Source organism: Lagopus muta, chromosome 6, assembly GCF_023343835.1.
Source record: "Lagopus muta isolate bLagMut1 chromosome 6, bLagMut1 primary, whole genome shotgun sequence".
Lineage (NCBI taxonomy): Eukaryota > Metazoa > Chordata > Aves > Galliformes > Phasianidae > Lagopus > Lagopus muta.
Genome location: NC_064438.1, coordinates 2,630,652 through 2,655,529, shown reverse-complemented (window position 1 = coordinate 2,655,529; position 24,878 = coordinate 2,630,652). Strand labels below are relative to the sequence as shown.

General features: G+C 45.7%; 1 long non-coding RNA gene across 1 annotated transcript; it reads right to left on the bottom strand.

The window, feature by feature from the left end:
* Positions 1–144: 144 nt before the first annotated feature.
* LOC125694701 (uncharacterized) lies at positions 145–22,554 on the bottom strand. Its single transcript, XR_007377666.1, has 3 exons — positions 22,362–22,554; positions 9,027–9,129; positions 145–3,656 (listed from the first exon to the last, which is right to left on the bottom strand). It is a non-coding gene; the product is annotated as an uncharacterized LOC125694701 (long non-coding RNA).
* Positions 22,555–24,878: the final 2,324 nt, after the last annotated feature.

Genomic DNA, 24,878 nt, shown 5'->3' with positions numbered 1-24,878 from the left:
ACGCCCCCCGATCCTATCCTTACCCCTTCTCCCCCCCCCCCCCCCCCCCTTCCGAATGAGGGTCTCCTTCCCTGCCCCCCGCCGTCCCCATTTTCTCTCCGTTTCTCCTCTCCAGGGACCGCAGCCCGGGGACCGCCACCGCGCCCACCCCAGCCCTCGGGAAAGAACCGCAGCCATCCGGCTCCGGACTTGCCCAACTTCACGGAGAGCCCCCGGAGTGCAGCAGGAGCCAGAGTTTGAGTTCCTCGCTCTTTGCCATTCCCTCCTGAGCGACTGCTACAGGTGCGTTTATGGGGTGCTCCCCCCCAGCCCCAGCCTTGGGTACCTCCGCCTGGGAGCCAAAGCGAGCAGCCTCTTCCATGACAACCACTTCTGTTGATCCATGCAATAACCAGCAGATGCTGCCCTAAGACTGGTACAGCTGGTATGTCCCTGCCTCGGCTGTCCTGGGGGCAAAGTGGCCAAAGGGAAGCCAGGTGGGCTCCAGCACACCTGCCTGGAGGAGGACTGCAGGCCCCCTTCACCAACATCACACGCTGCTGTGTGACACGTGGTGGGACGAGCGGCTCACGGAGGCTGGTGTAAGGCTGCACCCAATAAATTGCCCTGTCACTTGTCACCCGAGACCCATCCTGAGGCAACGATCATCCACCGGGAAGCTGAACTTCCAACTGCTGCAAGTTCTAGTAGCTCATGTTAGCAGCAGTTATGAAGTCATGCTAATACCACTTTTTAAATTCTGTTAAAACCACCCCGCAGGCATTTCAGTAGGTGGGATGGCTACGAGCTGTGCTCTTTCAGCCTTCCAAGCCAACAGCTTCCACCTGTTCCTCAGCAGAGCAAAATCAGAAAGTCCCACAGGTCATTCACACAAGTAAGTATCCCAGTCCTGAAAGTTTCTGACTCTGCAGAGTTCTCAGCAGATTTGGGTAGAGACAACTCTATAAAAATACTGTATCAATTTAAAAAATCACATCTACGTACTCCTTTCATAACTCAAGGAACTTTCATCTAGAAAGCCATTCCAGCTCCAGCACTTGTAAAGAAGTAGTCAATTCAAAGCACTTCTCCCTCCTTCTCATCCCATTAACTTTCAGATAGTTTCATTTTTTGTCACAGCTCTCGGTTGCTAGGAACATCCAGAGGAAAATTTGGCCAGGTCACACTATTCTGATGATGTAATGGTACTGAACTTACTATAAACTTGCACAAAATTTGTCCAGGAAATCTATGGCTGGAACAGGACACACAGCTGATGGGGTTTGCCAATGCTAGAATGCTGTCCTGAAATGCTCCTGGGAAACTGCTTAGGATAACTCAACCCAAGCCCTCCACCTCACTGTGGTAGATAACAGCTGATGGTCTCAGGGTATCAGACCAAATTAAGCTGAAGGGGTGTTCTGCTCTTCATCACTTCCATCATATCGATCTGAAGTAATTCATAGGGGAAAAAAAAAAAAAAAGTATAGTAATCGGGATAACAGAAATAAAAAGTATGGAAGAACAAAAGGTCATGGGTAGAGTAATACAGGATGCCCAAATGCATGGGAGTTACCTAGCAGAAGAGGAGGCTGTTGGATAAAGTGGTCATAATCCCATAGGGATGCTCACCGGTGACCAAACAGTCCACACTGTTCTGGGGGACAAGGGGCAGGATGTCAGTGGTCACAGAGAAACAGCAGGGAAAGGCCGCTGCCAGGTCCTTCATAGAGACTCCTGCAGGAGGGGCACTGAGGAGGGAATGAAGAGATTAAACCCAGATGTTCACTGGGTTTTCCAGCCGTTTACTTCTCCTACCTCTCATCCCTGACTCTTTTATCTCTAGAAGAACAGATCTCCAGGCCATGGGAGACCCAGCTATGAGACACCACTTGATGCGAGTAGCTGGAGAGAACAACTTCTCAGCTTATCACAGAAGGGCACAGTTATTTCAAAGTCATTCGTGTGGCAAGCCGTACGCTTCAGCAAAAGTCAGCCCTAGCTCATCGAGTCCGGTCCAAAATTTAAGAGCGACAATCAGGTGTTCTGCTTGCAGGGTGCTGAGACAGCATAGCTGTTGGCCTCTGCCAGAGCTGCGCTGCGCAGGGCTTGCTATGTTCAGGTGGTTCGTACATATAAGGTAATGTACTTCTCTTGTTCCAAGTATGTTTATCTTGGATTTACATTGTTACCAGATGAAGTATACAGCTGTAGGACTTGACTTCAGCGGGACTACTCGTATGTAAATAGTGACAAAACTGTTTAGCAGATGAGGCCTAATTAAGCAAGAATCAGTCATACATTTTCCCCTCTCTCAGACAAAAGAATGTGAAGAATACTGGAGGAGCATTGCTGGAAGGTCCTGGTGCCTTGAACCAACCCACCAAACACAACCAAATCCCAAGTGAGCTGCAAACATTCCTTCCCTGGCTTAAAGCGCCGGGCAAAAGCAGCGAGCTGTTATTTGTTGGCTTTTTCACATACTCGAAGCGTGCAGCTGGCTGTCCTGCTAAGCGCAGCCTGGAAGGCTTTTCACAGCCACCGTGCACTTACTGCTCCTTCAGAGCTCATCGGGAAAGCGTCTCAAACCCTGGCGCTGGCAATCCGAGCAGAATCAGACGCTAACAGTATCTGTCAACTTGAAGGAGATGCTTCTGAAACAAGAGCCATATTGCGTCATCGCTGCTGTGAAACGTGGCTGCCAGCATCTCTACATGCCAGCACGCTCATGGCGTGCTTGAAAGAAAGGTCCCACGGGGTCGGTGTGTGCTGGGTTGGCTGGTAACCTCCTGCCTCTGCAGCAGGCGGGTTTGGCACTGCCTGCTGCTGCCCAGAGGGGAAATACCATCCTCTCAGCATGCTTTTAGGGTTGCCTCCCATAAAGCGCTAATGATCTATGCCTGATTTCCTCCTCCTGCAAATTATCCTGTTCTGATATCTCCATCTTCTCCATGATCTTCATGCTGCAAACGTTAGCAGTCCCTTCCTCCTCCCTCCCTGGAATAGTTTTCCTTTCTTCCAAGCCCACTCGTCTTCAAACCGCTCCCAATTGCGTATTTTCACGCCGGTAACATGCAGATGAACATCGTAGTCATGATCCCACTCAGATACTGAACAAGCCTCCCACCAATGCTCAGTCCTCCTTTAAAGCACTAGAGCATTACATTTTGCTTTCCGTCTCCTCAAAATACCAGGAAATCCTATGGAGTAGGCAGGCTGCATCAAGTGTGTCTCACGGTTGCACCTTCAGGTGGACAGTGAGCAGCACGCACCCTCCAGGAGCACACTGGCATGGGGCGACGGCTTCTCCCCAGCACAGCAGTAACTCAATAAATTCTCAGAAAGATCTCGAGTTGTGGCAAGCTCACCTTTATGCTTGGTAAAACCAAGGGAGAGACCATGTGTGGCTTGAGCTCAGCACCCCTAGGAAGGCTGTAAATCAGCTAGGTTCCCACCGTCCCAGTGCTGAGTGCCTCAGACATTGCTCTCATGCTATGGAGAAAGCAGCAAAGCTGGAGTAGTTTTCCTTCAGCTACTTTTGTTATTTATGGAGAAGGTGTGATTCAGGACAACTTCTAGAATTAAACATCCCTGCTTTGTTTTTCCTCAGACTACCACAGATGCAAATGCAGTTCAGGCTATATCTCGTCTGCTTGTGTGGCACTCACTTAAGTTAGCTGCAAAAGACAGAAGATGAGATAAATGTAATGGAAACTATTGGCCCACGTAAGTTCTCCTGGATGACCTGAGCAAAATGAGCCACTGGGTATCTCTTACTAGAATAAAACCAGAGATAGGGAGAGAAATCAGAACCTGGAGAAAAAAGAAACATGACAGCCGTAATCTGTTACTATTGCAACCTGATTACTGGGTGCTTTGACATACTGGGGGACACTTTCCTTCTCCAATGAAGAATCCATTTCACTTCATGTAACCCCAGGGGAAGTATTTGCCGACGGATCAACCTTTTAAACTGACTCTCTTCACGTTCACGTTCTTTTTGCTCAAAAAGAGCAAAAAGGCACTGTGAACTTGGGGGAAAAAAAAAGATACACCTCACCACCTTTTAAAATGCTGTTGGTATAGCTCTGAGTTAGGGGAGAACTTCACTTCCAGAACAAAGAGGGATTTGTCTTAATTGTACTTATAAGTAAAAAGTAAACACACACTTCAGTTCCTTTATAAGCTAATGTTTAAAAGGAAACTATCTCCAAAACTGTATTAATCTACTTCTTTGCAGTCAAATACCCTATCAGCTTGAATGGGAGTTCTCTGCAACAGCTGTGTTTTTGAACCTCATTCAGTGTGATGGAGATGTGTTATTGTTAAGAACAAAATAGCTGCCGAAGGAACTATACATGGAGTTAGCAGCCAGCACCAGGAATTAGGTGCGTATCATGCAAGAATTACTGAGGAGTGCTGGAGAGTTCTGTGTAAGAGCAACCCTTGACTTTGTTTCTGCATTTATATGATGAACTTTTTCAAATGTAGCTGTGCTACCTTTAACTCCTCCATGTGAAAAAGGAAGAAGCAGGATGACAACGGAGGATGATGGGAACAGGGAAACAGCAATGTAGGAGAAAAGCACTCTAAAAGATGATAGGAAATAGAACTGGACTGGTAGGAGGTCACCACTGGACCAAGGGTAATTAGTAAACTAATAACCTCCATCTAGGCTCCAGCACTGAGGAGAAAAAAAAAAAAAAAAAAGAAGAAGAAGAAAAAAGCCAACAAAAAAAAAAAACAGTTCCCATACCAACTAGACTTGTAATTGACCAGGATATTTTTATCCTATCATTCTGTGACTAAAATGACAAACAAATTCTCCCATGAGATGATATTCACAACAGTCAGGAAATAGTGTTAAAGTTGACCTAAATAAATAAAGCTTTCCCTGCATAGGAATTCCTGCAAGGATCCTTTAACACAAGGTCTTTTCAAAACATCCGCTGCAAAGTGCACGCAAACCCCTGTGGTCAACCCACCTACCAGACACCAAGCCTTACCATCTCTGTTCTGAAGGTGGGAGCTTCAGAAGCAGGTTTTGGGGTGAAAACGTAGAGGCCAAGCCAGAAGGTCCCCCATCCTGCTGGTAGACCTGGCAGAGACACGTTTTCACAGAGGAAATGTTATTTTGCAGAGTTATGTGCAGGCTTGAGCTCAGGGCTGTTGGCACATGTGAAGCCTGGCGTACATTTGTTGTCTTTCAGGGATTTGCATGATGCTCTGTGCCTCACATGGTGTCTGTTACACCTGCTTAGCTTTTTGATAGGGTCGTTCACTGCTGTTACTGAGAGCAATTCCACACTCAACATGGTACATCTCTTTAGATGCATTGTTTATTGAGGTGAATTTTATCTCTTGATCTTAATCATTGTGACGCGGCAGAGTTGAAGTTTGAACTCTTTCCATCGTCAAACTGCTCAAAGATAGGGGCAAGCCTAAGGGAAGATTTTGTGCAAACTTAGTCAAGATTTTATCGCAAAGGCATCAAACCCAGCAGTGTTAAAGATTGCTGGTGAAAATACTGCTGCTTCTTGTCCTTGCTATTCGCATCACACGTTTGAGGTTGGTTTTGCTCACTTTGCAGCACCCTCCCCATTGCTCCAGAGGGGATGAAAAACCAGCTTCTGCATTTCCAAGACCAAGAGCCAGACTGGTATAAAAGCACCATTATTTCCTCTGCCTACTCACCTTAAGGAATCATGGAGTCATTAAGGCTCGAGAAGACCACTAAGATCCCCAAGTCCAACTCCAGCCCATCCCCACCGTGCCCAATAACCATTCCCACAGTGTCGCATCTCCACATTTCTTAAACACCGTCAGGGGCTGTGACTCCACCACCTCCCTGGGCAGCCTGTTCCAATGCCTTACCACTCCTTCTGAGAAGTTTTTCCTTATATGCAACCTGCACTTGCCCTGGAACAACTTAAAGATATTATCTCTCATCCTATCACCCATTTCCTGGGAAAAGAGGCCGATCACCACCTTGCTCTTCTCCATATGTTCCGTGGGTTGATGCTTGCCACGCACTGCACATGCCAAGCCTTTGGGTGTGCAGATGTCACTGGGAATCCGTCCACTTCAGCCACTCAAGTCCTTTCATCGCCTCTACTAGAGCTGAATTAAATACAATCTATACCCATTCCCTTCCACTTTCTTTTATGACGCCTTCTTCTAGCCTCATTGCTCCTCATAGGAGCTGAAGGTTTTGTTTGTGACCCAGGGAACTTTATTGAAGAAGTATATCCAGAAGTGTTCCTAACACTGAACAGCACAAAAACTGCATGATTACTTTTAGTGTCTCTCATTGAACAGAAAGTATTTTAATAACCTGAAAGACTCTTCAGTGAACGGTGCTGGATCTGCTCAATTTATAGCACATTTAAATATTTTTACATTGGTACCCCAAGATTGAATTCCAATACTTTTCTTTTGTATCTCTGAGCATTTTAATATGCTTCTGGGAACACTTACCTTTTATGATGAAAACAGTATTTTCTAACATAAAGCGGTGATTTCTGCTTAAGTGCAACCATATGTATCTTAGGGCAAGGGCCTTTGGTTCTAAATAACTGCTTAACGTTAAGGATCTTTCTTAATGGAAATGTCACAAACTACTATATAGCTTTCTTGGAGAAACAAAGATGAAACAGAGAGCAACACAGCATCAATAGTTAAGAGAAAATCCTTTGAGGCACAACTGCAAATTGAGATTTTCAGTGGAATCTGTTTAAATTGAGAGATAAGAGAAAAATACAAATCTACTTGATCTGATGAACCTGCTTCTCTTGTACGGACTAGATCATGTCCTGTCTTCATTTACCAATCTGATTATTGGTGGACGATCACACCGCTAAACCTAATTGCGCAGAACGACGCAGATAATTTATGCGCGAGTCCGTATGTCATACAGCCCTCATCAGTAAGAGCATCACATCCAGCCACGGTATTCAATGCAAAGATCTCAGATCCTTCATAAACGTGAACTAATCCTTATGGCTTCGAAGGAACTTTCTGTGACAGTCTTACAAAAAGAATTACTGGCGCAGAGAGCACTTAAGCTGACTGTAAATGACTGATTATTGCAACTCTGAGCAGTTTACCCACAATAAGGTCAGGATTTGGCAGTCCCAACACTTCTTTTTTTTTTAAAGAAATATACAGTGACTCTTTCCCCATACCCGCTAGGTATGTTATTTTGACACTGGGAAAACATGCATGCAAAGGCATTTATGTCATAATCTCAAGCATATGTGCCCAATCCTACTGCCTAGCTACAAAATACTGACAAGGAGCAATGATAAATTTTGGGGTAAAACGATTTTCATTGTTCAGGTAAATCAGAGGATAAAGTAGAACAGAGAGCAGCAATCAGATTTTCCAGCCTGCTTTAAGACTTCTTGGGCTCAGGGTGCTTTCCCTCAGGCTTTTATCTACCCATGGGTCACAGTGTGATTCCTGTGCCCTGTGCCTGCTCCCACCCTCAGCTTTTCATCCATCAGCACTTGGGACAACAAGTGGGCCTGAAGAGCTGATGATCTATGCCAATGTTTTCCCATCTTTTATTGGTGACTCATTTTTTTTTTTTTTTTTCTAAACACAGCCTGTTTTCTAATGTGAGGAGAAATTAACCCAGATACTACCAGGGAAAGGAGGTGTGAAGATTCAGATAACTACAATAAAAGTCACTCCAAATTATTTGTTAGGAAAACTCCAGATGACTATCATCATTGTTAGTAATTTCTGTCTCTGAGGTGTGCTTGGTTACGTGATATTGTACTGAAACTTGGCCTGAGGTTTCCCTGCCTTTCAGTGGGTCTGATTGCTCTTTGAAAGATACAATTGCTGTGAAGATGCTGTCTCTCATAATCTCACATTTATCTTATTCTCGGCCTTCTCACAAATCTTTCGACATGCCATGCTTAGGAGTAATCCTCAGTAAATCTAAAGTACGTGGCAGAACTCAGGAGGAAAAATCTGGGAGTGAAATCTAGAAGGAAAACCTTAGGCTGAAAAACAAATGATTAATCGCAAGTATGTAGGGAGGAAGAAAGTCGCAGAATACCAGCACTTTTCAATTATTTAAACTTAATCAGCAGCATATAAATCACCTGGTCCTATTTTGACACCTCCTTCACCACCCAGCCTCTTTCAAAAATGTATTTCGGGTATTGGCCTAAAGAACATTCTCAAAGAGTAGAGGAATGCAAATGACAGCGACAGCAAGACGAAATGATTCAGTCAACAGTTGCACGGTTAATTAATGATGTATAGCTACCCAAAAAGCCTTTAATGGGGTCTGAACAGCACAGGCTGAACCCTGAGCTGCCCTGGATCAATGGTTCTGTGGGGCCAAGCCGTGCTGCACAGGGCTGGGACCTGTCTGCCCTGCCTCAGTCCTCCTGCTGTCACAATGAAGGAAGCCAGCCTACAACAGCTCAAGCCACTCCAGCCATTGCTTTTCTGTACTGATAATTCGATGGAGATAATTAAATACTACCTTTTCTGCTTGATCCTTTATAAAAGGTTTTTACTGTGCAAGTCACTAGTAGAGCTTATTCGCCTCCACTTGTATTTACGAACACATACAGCCCAGAAGTGCCAGCAGGTAGCCTGATGCTCTCAAGCCCAGCTGCACAGAGGGGTCTGTGCTGACACCCATGTGCAGCAGATGAACCTGATGTGCTAAGCCCTATCACTAGCCAACAGGTGCCATTTTGTGGCCTGGCTTGCTGCTTAATTGCTGCTGGCCAGGCTTCTCCAGAAGGGAGTGGAGTGGGTGGCAAGGAGCCCATTAGGGACAGTGGGAAATGCCATGCCATTGGTGTGGCAGCAGCTGGGAAGAGATGGGGGCCACCAAAACACCTCAGATGCTCGGAGACTGCAGGTGAGAGTAGTCATCTCCAGGTGCTGCCTACAGCGCAGAGCAAAATTCTTGGGAAGAGATTGAAATCAGAGCCCTGTGCTTGGATGGCAGCCCTTGCAATCCACCTCTCCTCCCAGAGCACTTGAGGCAGGGGTGACGCGAGTCCTTCCAGACTTACCTTACAGAGACACAGCCATGCTTAGAGAAGGGGAGGCAGGCAGGGTATGGCTCCTGTCACTGCTGCGTGTCCTTGCTGGTGCCAGGGATGCCAGGCTGTCCTGCTGCAGGGCAGAGAGAGGCAGGGTTAGCATCTGTGGGAATGGCATGAGAGCTCCAGAGCCGAGGGTTGTGGCTGCACAAAACAGGAATACCATGTGCTAGAGCAGAAGGCTGGGCAGCATTCTGGCCTGCTGCTTCCCAACCTTTCCAGAACACGTACATGAATAACTCATTTATGTACACACATACACTTTCATGTGCATGTTAAGTCTGACTACAAAACAGATTTGAAGTACAGTGATAAGAATAAGAATGACAAGAATACAAGAATAAGAATCAGAGGTTACAGAATGGCTGATAGAGTTATTGAGGTTGGAGAAGACCACTAAGATCCCCAAGTCTAACTCCAACCCATCCCCACCATGGCCACTAACCATGCCCCTCAGTGTCACATCTCCATGGCTCCTGAACACCTCCAGGGACAGTGACTCCACACCACCCTGGGCAGCCTGTATGAGCCTCACCACCCCTGAGGATATCCAACCTGAACCTTCCCTGGTGCAACTTGAGGCCATTACCTCTTGTTCTATCACCACTACCTCAGAGAAGAAACTGGCCCTCACCTCGCTACTACCTACTTTCAGGTAGTTATAGAAAGCAATATTTATCCTGAGCCTTCTCTTCTCCAGACTGAGCAATCCCAGTTCCTTCAGCTGCTTCTGATAGCAACACTGCAGATGTGTTCTTGCTCAGCTCCAAGAGCTCTGTCAGTTGCAAAGGGCTATCTGAAACCTGCACACTGGAGGAGGACTGACAGCAGGGTTGCTACAGCAAGAACATGGATGGGGCAGTTATTTACCATGAGATAGAGTGGAAGACACCAGGAGTACTTCAAGTCTCTGACAAGCTTTCCTATAGGTCAGACCCCTTCCTGTGTATGGCTCCTGCTGTGTTGTGGGAGTAAGCAAGGCTGCAAGAGCAGGACACAAAGCTCCTAGGAAGTATATTTCCTCAACCCTAGCAGAACCAAAGCAATGTCAGAACACCAAAGCTGACAGCAACAATTTCAAGGTATGATTGTTATTTCTCACAAGTAATGTGTGGCTAGATTTGCAAAGGTCTTCTCACTTGGCCATTGAACTGCGCATTGCCTCTGAAAGCAGTTAAGTACAAAGCAGTAAGGACACATTTCTGTAAACCTAGAGCAGTGTGTGGTGTAAGAGCCACCACAGCAAATCTCACCTCCACATCCTACATCTACACAGCCTACGCGGGATGCAGGTGTCAGCGAAAGGGGGGGGCATGCAGTGCAAACCTGGATGTTCCAGGGCAACTCCAAACCCAACATCCATCAGCTCCCCCAGCCCTACCTCCAAGAAGATATCAAGAGCTGCAGGAGCTCCTTACCTTGTGGAGGGGCCAGGTGGCTGAAGTCATTAACACCAGCAAGGATGCACCAGGCAGAGACACAGGAGCAAGCACTCATACAGGTGAGCAGACTGACCGATTTGCAAGGATATAACACAATGGTTGTGCAACACTGCGGGTGATTTACATTCGCTATCTGCAGATAGGGCTGGAGCACGGGCTGCCTGTGGCGTGCTTGCATGCAGAAGCACGCACGCCCTGGAGGGAGTGCGAAGTGGGGCCCTTGGATCTCTGTCAAGGCAGTGAATCAGCAGCAGAGCCACATGCGGCACTGGGAGCTACTCGCCAGCTGCTTGTTGGGTGGGCTGGGGCCTGTTAACTTGTCTGAGCGGAGACAGACACTGGGGACACAGGAGCTAGAGGAGAACAAAAGCACGAGTCAAACTTCAGTGTCCGTTACCTTGACGTGCGGCTTGACGACAGTTTGCAAACCTGCGTGGGAGAACTAAATGGAAAGCATCTATTTTTCTGTTGTGGAGGGATGCTGAGCTCAAAACAAGACTTATTCCATGAAACACAGAGTTCTGTCTTCTTTTTAGTCTTAATCCACCTCCTGCGACACACTCCTCTGCTCAGAACAGCATATACCTTCATAACATCGCTTTCACGCGGGGTAGCGTTGCTTTGGTACAGGACCAAGTTCAGGGAGGAAATTGGTTTCGGATACTCAGAATGGCTGTGTAAATGAATGATGAATGAAGACGCAGGTGAGCAGAGAAACAAACTGATAAATAGAAGGGAGCACTGTGGAAAAAACCAAGGGGTTCTAAATTGCTTACACAAAACCTAGTAGTAATTTGCATGCTTAGTACTAGATATTAACAGCATCTCTCTCCCTGCTGCACCGAAACGTGTTCTATATGCACAAACAAAGGAAAGTGCCAACCACCCAAGTGTTTATGTTGGTTTGGGAGAACCCCCACATTTCATTTCCAAGCTTAAAAGGAAAAAAGAAACCTGGAGCTGCAGAGATCATTGCTGCTTCCTACCAGAGCAATTCTGTACATTTGACATCTTATCTATTGTTTATGTCAGGCAAACGGTGCCTGGACAACACGCAGAGTGGGCTGCAGCAGTAAGGTGGCAAGCGAATGCCTATGAGCTGCTGTGATTCATTGCTTCAGAGGAGCTCTCGCTTTAATCACAGAGGACTGGCAGATGAGGGAGGCCACGGCGATTTATGACTTTGGGGCAGAGTGACAGCTGTCCCAGGTATCCCAGCTCCATGCTACAAATCAATGCCTTTATTAGAGGGTGACAGCATTAGTGGCAAAGGTTCAGGCAGCCCTCGGCCCTCTGAAAAACTGCCGCATGAGAAAGCAAGCCTGCTTCACGCACAGAAAAAATCAATCTGACATGAAAGCTTTCCAGTGACTGAGGGTGACATCCACAAGGTCGTCTCTAGCAAAGGTAATCTCACCTCTTGCAGGGCTGGATGCCCATTTTATCACAGGCATTAAGTAGTGCAGCCCCTGCTGCCTGCAAGCTGTAAACAGTGGTACTCCAGGGAGCATCCCCTAGCCTGCCAGCATCCTGGGGTGCCCACAGCACTTCACTGCTCTACTTTCCAGCTCTGGCTACATCCCTTTGTCCCACCCTCTGCTTGTGTCCACATTATGCAGTGCGGAACACCCCAGAGCTGCCTCAGTGGCCACACAGCAACTGGGCCCTACCTGGGAGCAGCCAGCATACCAAAAGGAGCATTCCTTGAGAATGTGCAGCCAGAAAGCACATCTAGAAATTAAAGGTTCTGCAGTCATGCACACAGGAGAAGAGTTTCCTTGTCTGCATGCCTCAGTTTCTAAATTCTCCAAGTGGAAAGGCTGAAAGTTTGTTCACACAATCAATGCGAGGCTTAAGCTGGGTGTGAAGCATTTGTGCTGGCAGCAGCTCTGCCTAGAAATACCAGGAAGGTACTGAGGAGGGCTCCAAGGACCAGCCCACACAGTGGCTGAGGTGGCCTGCACAGTGCCCCACCAGCATAGGTTAAGGCTGGTCGATGCGTCCATACCTGTAGCTGTTGTAAAAGATGCAAGAACAGCCCAAATAGCCTAATGGGAACAAAGAAGGAGCTCAGAGCCTTGCTTCTTGACCAGACGGCCTGCAGCTCTTTGCAGAGAGCAAAGCTAAACTTTGAGTTCACAAGCCATTGCTCCTTTTGTCATCACGAAGCGTAGTAAGAAATGTATACATTTAATTTAGAGATCATCTGTTGAGCTGAGCATTGTACAGAGCAAGAGACACTCCATGCCACCAAAGCAAATCCCAGGCACTGCATCTGCAGAGCAGGGGACACGATGCCAGGCAGCAGCGGCCCATGAGGCCTCCACCACCCTCTTATCCAAGGGGTGCTCGGGAAAAGGATTTCTAGCAATGCCTCCCCCTTCTGCTTTCACTTCTGTAGGAGGTCACTTCCACCCCCATGTGCGCCACAGAGCCTCAGTTCTCAGGGCATCACCAGAAGGATGATCACTCGCTGATAGAGCAGATGAGCTCTGCCTTCCAAAACATCGATGTGGCTAAAAGTCAGAGATCAGAGAAGAAAAGCTAAAAATATTTTGCCACTTACAGACAGAGATGACTACCAAAAAACGCTTAAAGTTTCAACAGCAGCGTGAAGACTATCATCATCTTTTTCCAGAGAAGTTTATCATTTTCTTCGGAGAACAAACTCCTGTAGCGTTACCTCTGTATGCACAAGATGACGGTGTACTCAGCTAGTTCCTGCACTCTACATGTTTCCAGCTGAAAGGTCACAGAAGACGAAAGGATGACTGAGCATTGCAAAGAAAGGAAGGAGTGCTTGATGCTGTTGGGGCACTGCTGGTGACATGGTGGGTCCGAGGGAAGCTCCGCCAGGACACAAAGAAACCAGCAGCTCTGTTGATGGAGACCCCCCTGCCAGCATTTCAACACTGGAGGGCTGTGAATAAGCAGCTTCAGGAAACAACATGTTCCAAGACCTGACAAAAGAGCATTTCTAACATTTCAGTAACCTGGGAGTCAGACATTTTTTTCAGCTTTGGTCACTATTTCAGTAACATACTTCAGATGTTTTGCTTCTCCTCTAAACACCAGAGCCAGCACACAGCATAGCCAGACACTTGCAATATGCAGCATCACGGACAGACACCAGTGGAGTACTGCATATACAATGGAAAAAATGCAGTGGCAACAAATACACATCTATATATACACACACACACATTGACATTCAGGTGGGCATGTGCAGCTGGGGCTTTCAAGGCTGACATGTTATTTACTCTTCTCCTGGCCTCAGAACGCTTTCCTTGGAATTCAAAAATCGGTGTTTCAGATGAGCCTGGAGCAGGGAATTCACTGACTGTGAAGCAACTCTGACAGCCTGCTGCTCACCCGGTTTCCCAGCTGACTCAAAGCAAACACCACCCTCATCTACAGGCCAATATACTTGACCTTCGCATCTCCTAGATAAATGCTCAAATAACAAGGGAAGAGCAGGGAGGATTCAGGGAGAAAACAGTCCATGCACAACTCTGTTGAGCTGCCTGGTCGCTACGCCCTACCATGGGGGTGATCTGGGAAGCTTCTTGATGGTTTGCATGTCAACTGTGAGAGCTCGCTCTGTCCTCACCAGCACAGAAAGCAGTCCTGAAGATTCCAGAAGCTAAAGCCATGCCACCCGCCAGGAAGAGGAGCACATCCTTCTACCTGTCTGGCCAGTGTGGAGCTTCAAAGCCAAGCACAGCTCACAGCAATTTCATTTGTGCAAAACTCTGGCTAGGAAGCAGCAGCTGGTGCCTGGCATACTGTGAGGTATTTGGCTGTGTGCTGGCAAGCACACCTGTATGTGGGGCTCCCAAACTGACTGAAGAGCACACAGCTCTCCCCATCAGGCAGCAACCCTCACAGCACAGAGGGGAACTGAGGGTTGAGGAAGCATGGTGTTTTTCCCTGACCAACTTAATCATAAAACAGCTCGGAAGGAAGTCAGTGTAACTTGGGGTTCCATTTGCAGGCATGCAATTTGATTAATCTTTTTTCTCCTTTCAATCATCGCCCATCATGTAGGGCACAAAGTGGAAATGGTTTTGGTCTTCCTTCATTAGCTACATTAATTTTTAATTGAGAGCCATACTCTTACCATGACAACCAAGGAGATGGATGGATTTGATTCTAACTTCATTCAAACATCCTCTGGCTGTGCTTTGAGCAGTTTGTATTGGCTGGGACTAAAATACAAAACAATTTGCCAAATATTCTCCCCACTCAGAGTATTTGTGCACCTTTGCATATAGGATCTCCCCCATTCAAGAGAATCCTCACTAGTTGCTCTGATCCCCATGCTGCTCACAGTGGATAGATACAGAGCAAGCTGCATTGAGTTGAGCCCCGTGTCTTAGTAACCATGGCAGTGTGTGGCTTCTTTTCCTGAGGTATAAATTTTCCACTGGTCACACCTGTGGCCAATAAGGCCTGAGGGAAGAAGCTGTAGGAAAGCAGGTCATTAACGGAGCAAACACAAAATGATGCCATGAGGAAGCACTTGGCAGAGACACAGCCACGCTCTCCTGCTTTCCTGTGCCCCTAGCAGCAGGGGCACTGCCTCCACACTCCAGCCCCATGGGCAAGACACTGCAATAGCCTACCACGGCCAGGGCAGAAACGTAGGCTCGCTTTGCCATGGCTCAGGGTCGCTGCTGTTTGAGTTTTGGGGGCTGAAGGGAGTTGCCTGACAGCAGGGCCAGGCACGGGGCTGACCTGCGAGTGCCGGTCTCACCACCTTCCTCCTCACGGCAGATGCTGGCTGAGCTCTGCAGGAGCAGGGACACACGACTGAGCGGAGCTGTGTGCGGGACCGGCCCCCATGACTGGGGCTAAATGAAACACTTCACCGTCTGGCATATCACTCCGTTTCCCACGGATGGCACAAATAGTCACTGTGCGATGTACAAACACCGGGGATCTATTATTGGCACCTCTCCTTTGCTTGCCATAGTGACGTCCAACCCAAACGCAAGTGTTAATGCCCTTATAAGGCTCCCAGCACAAATTTAAGTTTTTTATCCTTTGGCCGATGATACAAACTGCAATCTCAGTAGCATACGGCATGGGGAGGTGGGAGATTTTCTTGGCTCTGTGGTGAGAGAGAGAAATTAAAAAGGAGCCTACAATGCTGAGTCACTGTGACAAATAACTTACTATGGCATACATTCAGGGTTTAGCAAAGAGGCAGCTGAGAGTGAGTCAGTGACTGACTAGTGCCTCCTAGATTTTCCTCCTTGGGAAAGATTCAATTCAGTGTAAGGAAGAGATGGCAAAAGTATTTCTCAGTGTTACCATTACCAAGTTGCTATCGCTAATTACACACACGTGGTTAAAACCATCAAGTTCCATTGTGTAATACACGCCTTCTGTTTGCTATATAACATCACCCATCACAGAGCAGTAAGGCCCATTACAAGTACTGGTTTTGAGATACAGAAAACTTGGCCAAACTTCAAGTGTTTGGCAGTGTCAATTCAAGCACCTCCCTTCTTTTGGTTGCTCAGCTTCACAGTCTTATCCGCATCCTATTTAGCTCTCTGGCTGAGTAGTCTGTAGCACCATTTACACCAAAAAATAGACAGTTTTGCGATCAAAAAAGACCAAGTGCAAAATGGATACAGTTTTGTGGAAGAACGTGTAAGAAGGACACAGTCCACCAAAACACCTAGTCCCAGTAAAGTCAGATTTGCATGTGCTGAATCACAGCCCAAGTTATTCTTGTGTCGTTCTGTTTTTGATGTTTCTAACCCCCTTCTCCTTCTGCTCAGGCAGACAAGTTCTTGTCCAGCAGCCCAGATCTGGGAGGAGAGCAAGAAGCAGGTCTGCATGATATCCTCTCCCCTCACCCCAGGCCCCATACCTGCCCATGAGAGAGAAGAAATAATAGAAAGAGTTTCCTGTCAGGAAGGGGCTGTTTACAGCTTTTCAGCTGTCTGTACACCCCCTTTCCCTTCCACCTGCTGGTTGGGGCTGCAGTGAGAACTGCACCAGCCAGCATCTCTCCATTTGTGCCTTGTTTCTCCTACATAGAGAGGTATCACTGGGTAAGCCCTGAAATTCTTCAGATACTATGCTAATTTGTACATGATGGGGAAAGAATATAACTGCTCCCAGTTGGAAGGAACCAGCTGGAAGGAATTTCCTACCACCCTCTTCCACATGAGCCACAGGGTTCAGCCTGGCAGTGGAAACATCTTGCCTCAAGTAATTCCAGTTGGGATACTGCAGTCAAGCCATCCCTTCTGAGCACAAATAAAGGCAGAGAATAATCCATTGTTCACTCAAAATGTTAATTAGTGAGTGAATTATGCTCATACTGTTCCCAGTCGAAGACTGACTGCTGAAGAAGTGTAATTAGGTAGTTATATCTGTTGTCTAGCTTATACGAACTACAGTGGTCCAGTTGATTGCGAATGAGTTCATAGAGCTGGTCAATTATTTGTACACGATGCTTTTGTTTGTTTCTTAAACAAAAATGCCTTTCCCCTCTCCTAAAACAAACCTTTCTTGAAAAATAGTGATATCATCAACAATTTCACGGTCTTTTTTTAGCTGAGTGCGTCTCTTTCCAACTGTGAGACAAAGGACTTCCTTATTTCCACCACAACCCTACCAAATGCATTACAAACCCCACGAGAGAGCGCCTAGCATGTCCCAGAGCTGCCATGTGATCCTAGGCAAGAGGGTACAGCTGAGATCCCCAGAGTCTTAAGGAAGAATTGGCTTTAAAGATCACACGCTGACCCTGCTTTTAAGAGCAGCAAATCCATATAATTTCAAGGAAAAAAAAAAAAAAGAAATATTTGTGTTTTCCTTCATGTGTCTGTGAAGAGCAGCTCTCAGATCTGACCTTTCCAAAATGCCTATCAGTGATCAGCTGTAAAACAAGAGATCTCTGTAATATTTTTCTAACGCAGAGTGAACAGCAGCCAACTTCCCATAGAGAAGGAGGAGGATTTTCTCAAACTAATTTTATTTCCTTATCTTTAGTCATCTGCTGAAAAGAAAACACTAAATATATTCCTCAGTCTACTCCTTCCAGTGATAGCTCGAAGGAGTAAAGAACCATATGCTCCTTCAGCTGATCCATACTGTCTCCATGACAATGCAGTTTACAAAGTTTGTTCCTGACAGCTCTGTAGTACGTGCTTCAGCTGCTCACATTTTGGGGCATGAGGATGGCTGGCAGCAGTGGCACTGGTGGCTGCCACTGCAGTGCTTGGGCATGCCCACCAGTGGCTCTGGTCAAGCAGTGCTTCTGCCCAAACCTCCCAGCCCCATGACCAGTGCCCACCAGTGAGCTCCAGCTCCAGTGGTGCAGCTCAGCCTGTGGCACCATCTGGAAGCTGATGCAGCCAGTCCCTCCAAATTCCTTACGAGCTTTCATGTGTTCAATGCCTTAAAAGGAGAAAGGTTTTCACCTCATTTTAGCCAATCAGAAAAATCTCGGTGAATTTACACAGAAAAAAAAATGTGTTCTCCTCATTAAAGTGCTCTTGGCCTTTGGGCAAGGTGAATCTCCTGGATCCTCCCAGGAGCACAGCAGAGACAGAGCTGGAGCTGTGCCACATCTTTCCTCTATACTCCTCCAATCCCTTTGCATCCCTATTTCATTTACAATGTACCACACAGCGCATAGAAAATGGACTTTACCTCCAGCCAGCCCAGGCAGGACACTCAACTTACTGACTGCTGTGCTGGACAAGATACCTTATTCTATGATGTAACAGAACAGAAACATTCAGGAACAGGCTGTGCCTGAGCTGCAGGCCATCAATTGGCAGCCTCCACCTCAACAAGTGCAGAAAGACGTGATATTGTTATTTTCAGAGCCTGTGTATTTCACTATTCCCCAATCAGCACAATAGCTGTCAGCACTCCTGTTTTGAATTTCACACACTTGTTTGATCAGAAACCAACAGAAATACATAACTGGCTGTGGCGGAGCATGAGATTCAGTTCTTTCTTATGAAGGAGTTACCCAATTTGTGTGTCACAGATCAGGTTGTCTCCATGCAATCATTTCTAAAAGCAACCACAGTACATATTTAAGAGCAGAAATAAAAACTTCAGCTGGCTAAGACTGAAAAAAGAAAATAAATATATATATATATATATATATATATACACGCATAGACACACACACACATATATATATATACATAAATACACACAAGCCTGACACTCATTTGAGTTGACAGGGTGAAACATCTAAAAAAATAATAAATTTTAAAATCTCTAATCCCCCCTCCATCACTATAGAATGGCCTACACAGCTGAATTCCCATAGGTTTGCCAGCTGTTTTGAGTTCTACCAGCCTGGCACTCAGCAGCAAGAAGCTTAATCAGGCTAGAGGGTTTCCCACCTGCAATCTCTTCTGCCCCTTGGAGCACAGAGCCCAGCAAGGACCCTTGGGCCAGAGAGAAACACTGTTCACTCCTTCAGAGTGGCCAGGCCTGGGACAAAGCTCACAAGATGTCTCAGCATTCCTTTGACGTATGCAGATATATGCCAAGTTCTAATTATGCTTGACTGTTTTCTAGAAATTCAGGCTTCTTTTCCCCCCCTCCTCCTTGAATATGCCAGATCTCTCCTGAATTCTATTTATGGGCTGAAAAATGAAGGCTTGTCTAATTAGAGATGATTCTCCTCTTATTCCTTCACCCCCTATACCAGGAGCTGAGACAACTTCTGCCAAAGAGGACTGGCATCTAGACTAGTTCCTAGCATTATGCAGTGGAGGGATGTGCACTGCACAGGAACAAGCTTCCACGGAGAACAAAGACAGCTTGAAGTCACGGCTTCCTTTCAAGCCTCTGAAACCCATGGATTTCTAGAGACTTGGCCCCCCAGCACAAAACACCCCTCTTTGGGGTTGGGGGGGGGAATAAAGAGCTAGGGCTCTGTTAATCTCTCCAGTTAGCAGGAAGGAGCACAGGACCCAGCACGCCACATGCTTTGGAGGCACTACTCAAAGTTACTTGGTGCCTTTGGAGGCTCCCCAGGGACTGCCAACATAAAAGATTTAACTTGCATGCCCAAACATCAAGCAAACGCTGTCTATTAAGAAGTTTAACGGAGGAAACACTTTCCAGACACAAAAGCCTTTTCTATGGGAACTGCTGCTCTGTAGGATGTCAGACACATAATGCTGGTGCCATAAGTGTCACTTTCCAGTAGTTTCATTCAGAAAATATATGATGGATGTCTAGAAAAGCCAATGAAATATATATTCCTTTTAATTATCCTTATCCATGCCGCTTTCTCCAGGGCTTCGAGGAACATACTTGAGGAGGATCTTTGAAGACTCGTGCAAAACCAATCTCTTTGGCTTTGAGGGCTGAGAAAAATCATGAAACTCACCATATCTCACCAGAGGGCAAGAATGGAATTCAGCCCTGGGAGATAACACTTGCACATGCCTGGCACTGCCCTGGCTGGCGGTGTAGGGACAGGCAAGACCCAGGGGCTTATCAGGCATCTTTCCCAGAAAAGAACCCAGCCCAGGGCCTGGCAAAAAGTTAAAAAAAATATATTCAAAAAACAAACAAAAGACCATCAGAACACATATGAGAGTTGCTCGCTCCTTGCTGGATAGTTCATATCAGATACCCACAAATACATGACAAGGGACAACAACAAGCCTGAAGACTTTGAAGTCTGGAGAAGCGATTTGGACAAAGCAAATACTAGTGTCCTCATTCTGCAGGGAGATTAATTGGTTTTATTTAACTGCCTCTGGCTCTCTTCAGTCAATAGGGAGAGTTATATACCTCCAGTGGATGATCCAAATCAAGTGGGATTGAAAACCCTGGACTTATACTTTTGCAAATCTTTAGACTGCTATGGGCTTCTTGGTTTAGCTCTGTTCATTAAATTAATGGTTATCAAGCTTGAGTCACTGGTTCAGAGCTCACCAATGCTGGACTGAAAGCGATAATGAGTGCCTGGAGGAGAACTTGAGACCCTCCTGGAAAACCAGGTCAAGACCCCTACAGAAGCAACAACCCCCCGTTTTTGCTATATTACTTTCATATTTTATGGTCACCAAGAATGTTTTTCCCGCCCTCTTGTTATGCTAGTGCCTGGAGTGGGCTGTTTGTCCCCCCAGCAGAAAATAAAGAGTCACAGCAGCACCAGAGGGTGTGGGGGCAGATGCTTTTTGGGCATCAGAACTGGCAGTTTTTAGAGCCTCCGAATGAGTAGGCAACTGTGCTGAGGCTCTTTCTCCCACCACAAATCACGAAGCCAAATATCTCAGCTGCACGGCATGTCTGCAGGAGCTCCTCCTCCAGTACTGGCTTGTGTGGGAAGGGCTCTGCTGGCATGCAGCTCATCTGAGCACTTGCGTGCCTGTGGACAAAATTAAGGCAAGCCTCTGTGCACATTCCATATACATGGGCAAAGCCCTCCTTAGAGCCTGCCTGGCTTCACAAGAGCAACCTGAAGCACTCTGAGCATTGGGGCCACATGCAACCAGCCAACTTTGGATACCAATGCTTGGGAAGTTCCATGCAGGAGCAGGAAGACATGGGGATTGGGGCACCAGAGAGCAGAAGTTTCCTTTTTTTCCTCCTCAGAAGGAAAAAAAATTGGCTAAAGGCAGTAGAAACAGATGTACTTATGTATCCCATACACTATAAAAGAAAAGCCCTTCCAGCAAAGCAGATGGGTTTAAGTGCCATTTAAAGCAACTTCTGCTTCACCCAAGGAAGCCTCACACAAGCTTTACATGTGGGTTACACAAGTATTTTAAACAAAAAGTCTCTGGCTACAAATCTCTAACATCACATGAAGCTTTCCTTGATGAAAGCTCATCAAGTGGAACCAAGGAAAACAGCCCCAACACCCCCAAACCTCAAACAGTACCCTTGACTTCAAGCTTCGTGGGAGCAGAATGCAGTTCTGCAGTGATGCTGCTTCCTTTTCTGCTCACATCTTCTTGTACCCTAGCCCTGGAGGAACATTTTTAGGAACACATAACAGCGTGGGTTCATTCTCCTCAATTGAGAGAATCATTGTGCATACACGAGGTGAAGAAAATTCCACAAATGAGCCACCACCCAAACAGATGTTGTCATGATAGATGTCATGCCTATGAACTTTTCAGTGGACAGAGTTGAGCCACAGGTTTGGCAGTAGTCTCACATACCTTGCTCCACATTAATTTTCCTCAAGGATAAGAAGAATTAGAACAGCACAATATGTTTCAGAAGCTCACCCTTTTCAGCCTTTTTTTTTTATTTTATTTTCCTTTTCCTACAATCATGTACTACAGACTAGAGTCATAACCAGTGTGTATTTCAGGCCCATGCACAGGTAGGAACATGGAAGATGGGTAACGTCTACTTCCCATTCTCTTCATGGAGAAGTTGCTACGTACAGAAACGAGTGGAGTTGTTTTCTCACATCCAGTCAAAGCACGACTTAACAGCCAAAAGCTCAGTAAAACAAAGCAATAGAAAAAAAAAGAACACTGAGCCTTTGTTAGCCTGGTCAATGTCGGTAGGTGAAAGATGAGTTTGGACAAGGTTAGAGAGTGAAATGTCATGAGCACCAGATTCCAGGAGAACCAGAACCGGTTTACTGTGCTAAACTGAGGAAAGCACACACAAGCCACAGCTGAACAGAAACACAGGGTAGACTAAAGTGTTTTTATAAGAAAAAAATAAAGGCCTAAGGAAAGAGTGACTCAAGACAAAAAGCTCCCAGCAGTAAAAGGAAGGCTGCAGCTTTAGCTCATTGCTTAAACCAATGTTTGAGAAGGAGAAAAAAAAAAAAAAAAAAAAAAAAAAAAAAAAGCCTGGTACCAACAGAAATAGGACCTGCTCAACATACCTGCTGGTGGCAATGCATAAAGTACTGAAGGATCACATCTTCTGCAGAAAAAAGCATCCCTGCTAGAGTGCTGCTCCATCTTCTCACATGCATGAGCCTCCCCACCACCAGCACTCATTTATTTCTGTCAACAGGGTACACTTGAGCCTTCTCCTGTGAGCACTTACACCTGTTCCCTGTAAAGGTGGTGATGGCTCTCACACTCTTCTGGTGTTGTCAAGTAGTCTAGGGATCAGCTGGCCCTTTATGAGCCATGGCTGGTAATTATTCATGCCTGCTGGGTACCCCACCTGCTCAGCTTTGGATCTGCCCCATTCAGAGTCCAGTCCCACAGCTCCCAGCAGGGTTGGAGTGAAAAAAACCAACAATCAATGGACCAACCAAACAACAACAACAACAAAAAAACATTGCAGTGTTTGTGATTAAGAGAGATGGAAATTTTTTGCAGCTGTCAGTCCAAATATACCTGCTTTGCTTGATCTTGTGATCTGTGTTGCTTGATCTTATGGAGTCTGCAGTGGTGGATGAGAATGTGGCTTGGGAATAGGCATGGGTGTGTTGAAAAAACTAATGAAGCTAAAAACTTTTACACATTTCAGACAAAAAATGCAAGAAAAAGAGATTTCTGGAAGAGGTTCTTTTTGTTTTTGAATTTGTTTTTCTTTAAATGAATGTATTTTAATTTAGCAACGTTCTGTATGAAGGCATAGACCCCTTCTGTTGTGCAGATCAATGCGGCTTGTTCTAAGATATTGTTTTGATCATAGATGAGTTTGTACAGGTGTAACTCTTCTCATCCCAGTGTAAATACTCCTGATATGCACCTTTCAACAATATGATGAAGCCTGAGCTGGGACTAGCTCCTCAGTCTCTTTGTTGGCTTTAGAAAACGTTGTAAACAGAACAGAACAGCTTGGTTCTAACAGAATAGGGACGTGCAGCAGAGTTCTTTTAATGCATGTTTATTGTGATATGCAGTCCTGAAATGCACGCCCCAGTGTAAATAGCCACTCCTTCAAACAAACTGGAAAATCATTACTGAGAGGGTATAGGACAGTAGTAGAGCACATAGATGAATGTGCTGTACCTAGTTCGTGTAAGCTTAAGGTAAATTAAATAATTCAAATGAACGACAAACTCAGTGTTTTATTCAGAAGGAAGAAAATGAGGGGTGGTTAAAGCTGGCATCAGGGTGATGTAGAAGTTCCTAAGGAAAGGAGAGGAAAAAAAAAACATCAGGGATGTTCATAGTGGAAAGAAGGAGGTGTGAAACACCGGAACCTCAGAGAAAAATCAGATTTAGGTACGCAGGAGTCAGATCTCTGGTTTGAGGAAAAAATGCAGTTACAACAATGCCATCAGAAGGGTTTGGGCAAAGCTGGAGAACAACTGAAACTAAGGCATGAAGAAAGGAGAGTAGTTAAATACCAAGACACAATCAGGTATCATTTAAATGTGATGGTAGTTTTTGGATCACTAATGTAGAAAATACTTAGGAAATAAACAGGTATACGAAGGCAAAAGAAGATTTCATTACAGGGCATTTGCAGAGCACTCATTGGTTTCAGTGGAGAAAGCATTCAGGTTATTTGCCTTAGTCTGAGGCTCCACAAAACGTTAAGACTTGCAGTTTGTGTTCCCAGGGATGAACAAGGTCCTTTCCTCTGTCTAGTTTAGCCCATCTGTTTTAAGGAATCAGAGTATTAAACAGGGTTTTCTCTCTGTTGGATTACAAAAAGAAAAAAGGTTGGTATAGAGTCAAATCAATGGTAATATTTTGCTTGCTTGTTCTTCTGTACTTGAGAAATAGTGGGGAAGCTTGACGTTGTCGGATGTCTGGAGACGTTCGTCATAAGCTGGGGAGGGATGGAACTTGTAGTCTTAACTCGGGTGACAAATAGAATTGAATCCATAACAAGAGGAGGAAATCCTTGCAGGTTTTTATTTCCAGACGTTCATTCAAACATTTGAGTTAAATGGTGTTAGCATAGAAAACAAAAAGAGCTTAAAATGGTCTAACCAAAATCACTCTTAATCAGGTTTTGTTTCCATGGCACCTTTGATGTCATAAGCCTAATAGCTCCCCAGTGATCCATAGAGTCTTCCAGGAAAAAAAAAAAAAAAAGGCTAGACAACCTGAATGCCAAATGTTGAACACATGCTTAAAAATATCCTTTCTGAAAAGTTTTCAGGCCTCCCTTCTCTTTTAAGAACTAAGGGAAACCAAAAATCAAACCAGGAATTCCCCACAAACACCCACCCACCCTGCGCATCGCCGGAAATCTGTGCACGGCCCTACAGATATAATATTAAACTGCAAAGGAAATGCATAAATAGGCTGTTATAAAAATAGCTGTAAAACACTTTTTTTTTCTTTTTCCTTTTTTTTTTTTTCTTTCATTCTACAGATGCAAAATTTCAAGAAACATCTTTCTGTCAAAACTGAAACAGATTGTGGTGTTCAGCAGCACATTTCTTTGCTAGGGAAACATTCTTGGTGCAGTGTTTTTGCTATTC